Source organism: Myotis brandtii, unplaced genomic scaffold, assembly GCF_000412655.1.
Source record: "Myotis brandtii unplaced genomic scaffold, ASM41265v1 scaffold469, whole genome shotgun sequence".
NCBI classification, from domain to species: domain Eukaryota; kingdom Metazoa; phylum Chordata; class Mammalia; order Chiroptera; family Vespertilionidae; genus Myotis; species Myotis brandtii.
In genome coordinates, this window is record NW_005367911.1 from 7,582 (window position 1) to 17,227 (window position 9,646).

A 9,646-nucleotide genomic window follows, 5' to 3' on the forward strand; every position below is an offset into this window, starting at 1 on the left:
GGGGAGGTGAGCTGGGCGCTCAGGTCCAGGGACGGGTCTGCCAGGGGTAAGGGGGGCGGTGGGGGGAGGGTACACATGTTCACGAGCGCCCTTAGGGACATCCAGGTGCCCAGGCCCAATGGTGCCCCTAGACTTGCACAGTGACGCGCACAAAGTACCAGCGTTACCGGGGCCGGGAGGATGGACTGTGAGGCACGCCCTGAGATGGACACACACACACTCACACACACACACACACACACACACTCAGGAGGGTGGCACAGAGCCGTTGGTCAGCGTCCTAACCTCACTGACCTCTCCCTTAGCTCCTTGCTCACCCTACTTCAGCCTCTCCTGCCTCCTGGCAGTTCCTTTAAAATGCCAGTTCCTTTAAACTCTCCAGATTTCCTCATGGCCAACTGCCTTGCCTCCTTCGGGCATCAGCTCAAAATTCAGCTTCCAGTGGGTCCTACTCTGACACCCTTATTTTTTTAAAAATATATTTTATTGATTTTTTTACAGAGAGGAAGAGAGAGGGGTAGAGAAATTAGAAACATTGATGAGAGAGAAACATTGATCAGCTGCCTCCTGCACACTCCCTCCTGGGGATGTGCCGGCAACCAAGGTACATGCCCTTGACCCGAATCGATCCTGGGACCCTTCAGTCTGCAGGCCTACACTCCATCCACTGAGCCAAACTGGTTAGGGCTGATACCTTTATTTTTTTTTTAAGTTTATTTTTTATTTATTTTTTACTTAGAGAGAGTGAGAAAGGGAGAGGGATATATAGAGAGAAACATTGATGAGAGAGGAACATAAGTTTATTTTTTATTTTTTTTTACTTAGAGCAAGGAAGGGAGAGGGATATATAGAGAGAAACATTGATGAGAGAGCAACATCATCCATGGGCTGCCTTCTGCTCACCCCCTACTGGGGATGGAGCCTGCAACCCTGGCATGTGCCCTGACTGGGAATCAGCGACCTCTTGATTCCTGGGTCGATGCTCAACCACTGAGCCACTTCAGCCGGGTGGGCCTGAACCCCTATTTTAAAAATTGCAACCTACCCATTCATCTTGCTCTACTCTCCCCTACCCCGCTCTGTTCACCTTCTAACTTATTATATTCTGTGCTTTAAATTCTCTTTGTCCCTCCTAAGTGCCCCCTAACCTCGACCCATGTAAGCACCATTATAGCTGGGCTCTTTGCCTGTTTTATTCACTGATGTATCACAAGAACCTAGAACAGTGCCTGACACTTAGCAGTGCTAAATCATACACGTTAAATGAATAATTAACTAACACAGTTACATATACCTACATGCACACCCCCAGCCAAGCACAGAAAATTTTGTGCGGGCACACACAGCAACTCACATATTATGATGCCCATAAACATGATACAACCTCCCCACCCTCTCCCTGGAGCCCCCGGGACAATTCTCTCTTGACCAGAAAATCCCCTCATCCCCACCACCCAATGCAGGGACAGAAAACCTGGCAGCTGTCTTGGCCATGGGACTGGCAGAGGGGGCTGTCCTGGCCTCAGTCCTTCATGCTTTTAATGCCCCGGGGAGGGGCATTTGGTGCCAGTGTCCATCCCCACAATCATGGAGAAGACAGCTGACAGGGCCCACCGGACATTACCATGGTGCTGAGCAGGTGCAGAGCAGCACAGCAAAGGGTCTCTGGCCAGGACCTCCGAGGCCCTTTATGTTCCTTCAGGTCTATGTCCCTTTCCCTGTAAGGTCCCACCCCCAGCTTGACCTCCTTATCCTGCCCCTATGTTATAACCTGGGAGTTGGGAACAGGGAGAGGGTGGGGGTGGAAGCACATGGACTGCTAGCTGTCCTGACCTGCACAGTCCCTGCCAGGGGCCCAGAGGCGTGGGTGGCAGAGGTGGAGGCACTGGGGAGTAGGGGAACTTTTGGCTTCAAGTCTACGGATACTAAGGAGGAACCAACACTGAGGTTAAGAGGGGGCTGTGCTTTTCCCAGGGGCCTTCTCTCAGCATTGGGAGGGCGGCTATGCTGAGAGACCAGACCTTCCCATCCAGCTGGATCCAGGGTGCCTCCTTTCCCCGTTGAGCTGCTGTGAGGCCTCAGCACCCTTATTTCTGGCCTCTAGGCCCGCTAGTATGGGGAGGGGGTGAAGATTTTCTTGGCCTGCCTCACCCTTTCAGAGCCCCTGATGGTTGACCTGCAGAGCCTTCTAAAGGGTGGGGGGGTCTTGCTGCTTTTCTGGGACAAGGTTATGAAATGGGGACTGCTACTTTTTCTTGCCCATCCCACCTGCAGAAGGGGCACAGTAGGAAGAGTAGGGTCTTCTGGGAAGGAATCCTGACTTCACCATTTTCTGACTGTGTGACCTTGACTAAGGGACATTGTATCCCTGAACCTCTGTGTCCTCATCTGTGAAATGGAGCCGATTGCGCCTGTAGCACGCGCTGTTGTGAGGACTGAGTCGATGATGTAGCTGAAGCCCTTGGGCAGCTCCTGGCACCTCCTAGGTGATTAACATGTGTGAGCTTCTCCACTACTGGGTGCACTCTTTCCCCCCATCTTTAGGGAAAGGAGTGAGAAACTCAACTTCAATGCCAATGAAGTTAATGGGATGGCTCCGTAGCCAAGTGAGACCATTACTGCATTTCCATGGAGCCAAGAATCTCCAGAAAAGGAAATGAGATTCCTATGATAAAATTCCACAGTATAAGGTGGAAGGAGAGATCTAGGGGCCAGTGTACCCCAAATCCCAACAAACAGGCTGAAATTTATTCCAGTTAGGCACGAGTCCAAGGCTGATGTCTGCATTCCCGGAAGGGTTCAAATAATGTGCTCCTCTTGCAGCGTTGGCCGTGAGAACCCAAACTTCGGAGCTTGACATTTAAAGTCCTTAACAGTTTGTCCTCAGCCACGGAAAACCACCCCCGAAACCTCTTAAGTCAACTTCATAGAAGTATAATTTACACACAATGAAAGCTGCCAATTTTAAGTATACAGTTGGATAAGTTTGACAAATAAGTACCCACCCCACAGTCAAGGTACGGAACAGCTCGCCCCACAAGTTCCCTCCTGCCCTTTTCCAGTTCAGCTGGCCCCAGGCTACTGCTGCTCTGATCTCTGTGGATTCCTTTAGAACTTCATATAAATAGCATCAAACAGTGTGTTCTTTTTCTGCCTGACTTCTTTCGCTCAGCACAATGCTTCTGACATTTCTCTGTGTTCTTAGGCGTATCAGCCACTTGTGCCCTTTCGTTGCTGAGTTGTAGCGTTCCTTCGTGAGGACAGACACAGTTTGTCACACCCCGGTTCTCCAGGTTTGTTCCCCCCCATTCTCTTTAGCTGCATCTCCTGCTGTTGTTCCTCCCTCATTGGACCTGTCCGAGCCTCCACCTGTTTCACTCAGTGGTCTCCTGAGTAGCCCTGCACTTTCACAACCCCCAGCCTTTGCTCGTGCTGCCGCTTCTGTGTCGGATGGGCTGCTTCTGCTCCTCTGCCCGGCAAAATCCCACGGTTCTGGCAATTCCCCTTCTGTGAAGCCTCTCTGGCCCAAGGGCTCCTGGGCCTCTTGTCTACTGCACCATATTTGATAACCAAGTCTCGGACAATGGAACCATCACCCGCAATGCTTCCTAGAGCCCATGCACTTGTGGCTTGCTCACTGATGTGAGCGTGGGGAGATGCCAAGAGAGAAAGGAATGCTGGGATAGCACCTCCATCTACTACAGCTTTGGTCTGTTCTCTTGCCCCAGAAGCAATGTTAGTGAGGGCCCAAGCAGATTCATACTGGGTGGGACTGCAACCAATTCTGTCCATGAAGGACACGACTTTTGTAGTCAAGCCAGTCCAGGTTATGCTGTCTGTGGGTGGCTGTTTTCCCCTAGAAAGCAGTTTCCTGGTGGTTTGAGTAGTTCGGAGCTGGCTTTCCAAATGGTTGCTATTGATGCCTTTGACAGTGTCCTCGGCAGACCAATTTCCAGTGCCCCGCGTGTTGTGGTTTGTCTGCAGGGGAGAGGTAGCATCGTCAGGAAAGGAGCTCACATTTCTCCTTTTCAGCATCTGGTCATCCTTCTTAGCTTTCCCAGCTCCACATTAACCTCTACGCGGTGATACCTCCTTCTGTGCTCTTTCTCCGGGTTCTTGAGTCTGTTCAGGCGGGCACCTGGTGAATGAGCGTTGTCATTGGTGGACATGGTTATGAGACTCAGGGAGAAAGCTACACAGCCCGCTCCGGCGTCCTCAGGGGACAGTGCAGGGCACACCGGCTGTAGTTAGGCTGCTCTGAAGACGTCCACCGTGGATTACCCTGAAGACGGTGTTAAGGCCACCCTCCATTTAAAAAATATATATATTTTATTGGTTTTTTACAGAAAGGAAAGGAGAGGGATAGAGAGTTAGAAACATCGATGAGAGAGAAACATTGATCAGCTGCCTCCTGCACACCCCCTTCTGGGGATGTGACTGCAACCAAAGTACATGCCCTTGACCAGAATCGAACCTGGGACCCTTCAGTCTGCAGGCGATGCTCTATCCACTAAGCCAAACCGGTTAGGGTGAGACCACCCTCAATTTTGACATCAATTGCAAGTTTGGGGGTTCCTAAGATTACCATTTGAGTTGACAATATGCTAGAAGGACTCACAGAACACACTGCAAGCTGTTATGCTCATGATTATTGTTTGTTACAGCTAAACGGTACGGCTTAAAGTCAGCCAGAGGGACAGGCACAGGTGACAGAATCTGGGAAAGTTTCTAACATGAAGCTTCCAGTTGTCCTCTGCCATGGATTATGGATAGCACTGCTTTCCCAGCAACGATATGTAACAATATGCACGGGTATTGCCACCCAGGGAAGCCCACCTGAACACTGGTGTTCAGAGTGTTTATGGGCTCCTCACGTGGGCATGGTTGACTGCCCGTATGGCTGATCTGTCTCCATCCAGCCCCTCCAGAGGTTGAGGTGATACCATGTGACCCCCCCACTCCACATCACACTGTTAGACTACCTGGGGTGACCCAAGGTCCCCTAGCAAACAGAAACACTCCTGGTAGGTATGACATTCCACAGGCTTAGCGATCCTCAGAAGACAAGGGACATCTCTCTGGACAAGGTTAAGTTCTTTACTCCACACATTCCTTTATAGCTGAATATTCCAGTGTCTGGATCTACCACATTTTATTTATTCATTCTTTAGTTGTTAGATGTTTGCATTGTTTCCACTTTTTGGCTATTATGAATACTGCTGTGATCATTTGTGTACTCGTTTTTGTGTGGACATAGGTTTTCATTTCTCTGGGAGTGGGATTTCTTGGGTCATATGATAGCTCTCTGTTTAACCTTCTGAGGACCTGCCAGACTCTTTCCCACAGGGGCTACTCCATCTGTTCCCTGCACTCTTACGGAGCGAGGCCGCTCCTCAGCCGGACCAGAGCGAGAACCAGTTAGCTGACCCTCACTGTCTCTGAACAACAAAATGCCAATAATTTCCGGACCATCATTTCTTTCCCCATCCTCAACTGAAGATGATATTTTTTGCGTTCTTATTTTTTTTTTAAAAAAAAAACACGTATTTATTGATTTCAGAGAGGAAGGGAGAGGGAGAGAGAGATAGAAACATCAATGTTGAGAGAGAATCATTGATTGGCTACCTCTTGCACATGTACACCCCCTACTGGGGATCGAGCCCACAACCCTGACTGGGAATCGAACCGTGACCTCCTAGTTCACAGGTGGACACTCAACCACTGAGCCACACCGGCCAGGCGGGGCCACCATTCTTGGAGGCCTCTTCTTTTCCCTTGTTCTGAGGGGCACATTCATCTCCCTCTGCTCTGGGTTCCCTCAGCTCTACCTGCTGCCCTGAGTGCCTTCCACGTCCACAGCTCCCTCAGGGGTCCTCTCAGCAGTCCTCACCTGTGCAGCACACCTGCCCCAGTCTAATACCCGAGGGCCATGGGCCACATCTCCTGCTGGTGATCCCTCCCACGCACCTTTTCCCAGTCCTGGCTGTCCATCAGCATCACTGGGAGCTTCCCAAACTACTGTCATGTGGCCCCGCCCCCAGAGTCTGCACCACGTGTTAACTGAGCACCACTCCATGGCAGGCACTGTGCCGGGTGCTGGAGTGACAGTGGTAGTGAGATACAGCCACTGTCCTCAACCTCACAGTAGTGGGAATGGGTATTTATTGAGTGGGATAATCAATATTTTAAGAAATACCTACCAAGAGGCCACCTCTTGTAAATTCCTGTTGGGAAGGAGAGCTTTTTATCTCCTATATGAGCAGAGCGGGAAGTTGTTACCTTGATGGAGTTGGAAGGGAATTTAGTAACTGAGTCCCAATGCCCCAACCCCCCATTTTACGGATGAGAAAACCAAGGACAAATGACCAAGTTTTCTGCGCTGGAGGAGGAAGGTGGTGTCTGAGAGCCAGAGGCTCTTGTAGTAGGGTATCCCTGCCAGCTGCTCTTGGGATGGCGGGAGAGGGCAAGGAGGCTGCTTTTGGGAGAGTTTTTCCGTCTTTATCCTCTAGATCAGCAGTCTGATGTGGTACAAGGCAGGCTGGTGTGTGACTGGCTGGTGGTGATGATGGTGGTGGTGATGGTGGTGGTGGTGGTGGTGGTGGTGGTGGTGGTGGTAGAGGGGGTGGAGGGGTTTCAGGCTGTCAGGAGGTTGTGAAAAGAGCAAGAGGCCAGGACACTTGATTCTCCAGGGAAGGTTTGATTTGGTCCTTGAGGGGAGGCAGAGCTACCTGTTGAGGCTGGGATTAAGGGGGGGAGGTGCATCTTTTCCTTTAGAAAAGTGGTTTCCAAAGTGAGATGCACCTAGAAAATCCTTTGGAGTGTAGTAAGAAAATATTGGAACTTCTATTTATAGTTTTAAATAATCAATTTAAAATTCTTTTTTGGTGTGTGAATTTTTAAAATACACATATTAGTTCAACAGCACAGATATAATACTAGAGGCCCAGTGCACGAAATTAGTGCACTCTGGGGGTGGGGGGTGGGGGTCCTACAGCCCAGCCTGCACCCTCTATCGCAGTCTGGGAGCCTTCGGGGGATGTCCAACTGATGGCTTAGGCCCGCTTCCTGTCTAAGCTGGCAGTCAGACATCCTTAGCGCTGCCATGGAGGCGGGATAGGCTCCCGCCACCTCCGCTGAGCTCGCCAGCCGTGTGCAGGGCTTCTGGCTGAGCGGTGCTCCCTGTGGGAGCGCACTGATCACCAGGGGAGAGCTCCTGCATTGAGCATCTTCCCCTGGTGGTCAGTGCGTGTCATAGCAACCAGTTGTTCCACCGTTGGGTTGATTTGCATGTAAGCCTTTTATTATATAGGACATAAACGTAAAAACATATATGCATTGAGGGTTTCAAACTTCAAAAAAAATTTTTAATTTTTTACTGAGAAGTGCAGCCAATATAAAAGGTTACCAGAACAAGACTGCAGGGGTCGGGGAGAGGAGTCCGAGGGGGTGGGTGTAGAAAAGATAGACTCAGGATAGCTGTTGGCGGCCCCTGCTGGCCGTTACCAAAAGTGCAACATTACTCAGTACAGCTCCGGATCTACTGAAATTCAGAATACCCACCCTGAGTTTTATTCCTCTCTGTGCCCTGACTCCCAAAGCTCTGGGGAAGCAGAGACACTGCCTTCATCCTTGTAACCTCTGGGACGAGGCAGGGAGGAAGGCAGAGCTAATTACAGACCCCAGAGGGGGAGGACTCATCCCTCCACTTCCTTATCCCCACCCCACCCCCACCGGAGTGGCAGCCCCTAACTGCCATGCATTGTGGACCCCTCAAACCGGCTTCACTTCCCTGATACTCTATTCCCCACCAGTAGCACCCTCATTCCTTTGGGCCCAGCTTAGAACATTTATTGCACCTCTGTTATATCACTCAGTGATACCACCAGAAAGTGTTGGGTGTCTGACACCCTCCTCCCGTGGTGGTGGTGAGCTCTACCCAGGCTGTGAGCTCTACCCAGGCTGTGAGCTCCAAGAAATCAGGAGTCACTGAAACTGGCACTGAAGCTGCTATCTGACTCAGTATCACTGAAGCTGGCACGTTGTCTGGAACAGAATAGGAGCATCTGCATCCAGAAATGTCCCCCCCCCCCCCCAACCTCACAGGGCTCCAAAAGTGCAACATTACTCAATACAGCTTTGGTTCAGTGAGAATCAAACAACTTATAAGGTCCTGAACAGATGGGAGGGGCCAGCCTTTTACAAAGTCCTTAACAGAGAGATACTGTTGACTGGCTAATGGGGGAAGCGCTAGTAAGAATAATGAGTTGGGCTCCACCTTCCTAGTGGGCCAGAATCTGGGCTCTCACTTGGACTTAGGGACCCTGAATGGAATTGAAGCTGGGGGTTGCTGTGTAGTAATAGTTACTTGATTGAGAAGTAATTAATGTTTTGGAGGGATTCGGGATCCTTCCACTTCCCAACCAAATGCAAATGGCAGAGCGATTCCTTGCCCAGAGATTGTCAGGTGAGAGTGGAGGGTAGCCTTCGTAGCGGGAAGGGAACTTCTTTTTGAGTTGAATTAGGAGGATCTTCTGGCTTGAAGACAGGGGAGAGAGTTGGAAGCAGTGTCTCCAGGGAGCCTCTTTGGTTTGAGACAGAAGCCTGCAATCACTGGCTCTTTTCTCTTCCCTCAGTAAAGGCAGAGAGGGCTTTGGGTAGAGTGTGGCCTGGTGCTACGGCTTTTGCCTATACACCTATACACCTGTGCCCTCGGAGCTCAGGGGCAAGCCGAGTTTCCAGGGACCCAGGGACCAGTCAGTCTTCTGCTTCTGGGATGAACTCCCAAGTCAAACCCATTTCTGAGATTTCTAAGCAAGTTTTCAGGGTAAGTTCCTTAGCAGCACAGTAAGCACGTAAGAGGGATAACTCCTGCATATTCCAGAGGGCAAGTGGAGGGGATGGGGAGACACCCAGGCCAGGCTAGTGCCGTGGCTGGTCCCAAAGGCTCCATGCACTGAGCAAAGGGTGGTCAATGGGAGCGTCTAGCATTCGTAGGCCTTACAGTGTCTTTCACTAGGAGGTCTGGGGTGGAGCCAGAGGCTGGCGAAGGCGGGCAAGTAGGTTTAACCCTTTATTTACTTCTTGAGATGGGCCTCTGACGAAGGGTAGCGAGTTACTAATTTCTGTATTCCTTAGACAGGGGTATGGACCAGGTCTCTGGTCCAGGCTTAAAATAGGGTCCTGAATCCCTTCACGAAGACGCCCCCCCTTCTTTTTTGCAAATTGTTCCAGAGAGTCGGGGATCCAGGTATCTATCATTCGAGTCTTTAAAAACTGCCCCTGAGCCCGAGGCCCCGGAGGGGGGGGGGTCTCCTGCTCTTTGGCGGCCTCCCTAAACTCCCCCTGTTCCCTTTCCCGATTGGAAAGGAGGATCACGAGGAAAAGCGAGGCGCGCTCGGAACTGGAACGCGGATCTAAACTGCGGGAAAGGGGCGGAGTGGTCGTTCACTCATCATCGCCCTTTTAAGGGATCTCGGGCGACGGGGACCCTGGTGGTGCAGATCCAGCTCGTGCTCCCCGGAGTGGGCAGGATGCAGGGGGTCCCGGGCTGTGCGACGTCTCTCCTACCGCCACCTCCCGGCCTGCCCACTAGCTGCTCGAAAGACCGCTTTCCCCGGGGCTGCCCCGCGCCCCCTCCTTCCCCCTC

General features: G+C 51.3%; 1 protein-coding gene across 2 annotated transcripts in view; it reads left to right on the forward strand.

Annotated features, from left to right (window-relative positions):
- Window positions 1–3,274: 3,274 nt before the first annotated feature.
- The window catches only part of MPP2 (membrane protein, palmitoylated 2 (MAGUK p55 subfamily member 2)), a 27,176-nt gene continuing 20,804 nt past the window's right edge, over window positions 3,275–9,646 (forward strand). The window contains exon 1 of one of the 2 annotated variants that reach the window (XM_014547271.1): window positions 3,275–3,293. The gene's annotated coding sequence lies outside the window, so the exon portion shown is untranslated. Of the gene's footprint in view, window positions 3,294–9,228; window positions 9,248–9,646 lie in introns of those variants that run through there. The other variant, XM_014547272.1, reaches the window with a different exon arrangement.